Consider the following 1,171-nt stretch of genomic DNA (forward strand, 5'->3'; position numbering starts at 1 on the left):
CTGTGGACATTTCTCTCTATTTTCTGATGCTCATCTTAGGTTCATTGCAAGTCCACATTCACCATAAAATACCGTTTGATATTTCCCACCTCTACTCAAAACGTTTTCTGTTGGAAATCCCTTCATAAAACGGATGATTCCCAGCAAAGCAGAAAACATGAGCCATGAATCAGTTTGTACCAAATAAAATTAGACTTTGGGTGCTTGACTTAGCAATTGGTGCCCTGCTGGGACAGAGCCAGCAAGGACTACATGATAATAGTGTGGACAGTGAGCCTTGCATAGGACAGAGGGCTGGATAATCAAATAATTAGGATTCGATCAAGATGGTCCTAGACTCCCAGTAGAGGATTTAACAATTGATGTGGATAATTTGGGCATAAAAGAGTTGTTGGTTCAGTCTTATTCTGCCTGAACCAAACCAGATCTTTCATCAATGAGAGCACCGGTTTGATAAGGAAAAGCTACCTATCAATCAAAAGATAGTCTATCGGGTGGTGTAGGAATGTACCTCAGTTCCTAGAGTACTTGCTTAGGATGCACAGACCCCTTGATTGAGTCACTAGAACCACATGAAAACCATGCTTGGCATCTGTAATCCAAGCACATTGGAGTCAAAGCCCCTGGGATCAGAAGGCTATGTTTACCATTGGCTATAGAACAAGTTTGAGGTCATTCTGAGCTATATGAAACCATGCTTAAAAACAAAACAGAACAAAACCCTAGTATCTCATCTTTATTTTTATCAAACATATAAACTTCCTTCACTCACTTGAGCTGACTTTAAACGCTGGTTTTTAAAGGGTTTCTTTGTGGTTCTCTTTGGTACTATCCCGAAGGGGCAGTGAGTCCTCTGAGAGACACTGGAACTTTAACACTCTTTGGAGCAAAGTAGCCAATTTTGTTCTCCATGAATTTGGTAATTTTTAAAAATTTTTATAGTTAGTTTGAGGGGCAGCAATAAAAATAAAATTATTTTAGAAATACTAATCCGGAGTGGATTTTCCTTCCTTCCTTCTTCCTTCCTTCCTTCCTTCCTTCCTTCCTTCCTTCCTTCCTTCCTTCCTTCCTTCCTTCCATCCATCCTTTCTTCCTTTCTCTTTCCCTTTCTTTCCTTCTTTCTTTCTTCTTCCCTCTAATAAAATCTCTTCCAAAAGCTCACTCTTATGTG

This window comes from Microtus ochrogaster, chromosome 18, assembly GCF_000317375.1.
Source record: "Microtus ochrogaster isolate Prairie Vole_2 chromosome 18, MicOch1.0, whole genome shotgun sequence".
Taxonomy (NCBI): domain Eukaryota; kingdom Metazoa; phylum Chordata; class Mammalia; order Rodentia; family Cricetidae; genus Microtus; species Microtus ochrogaster.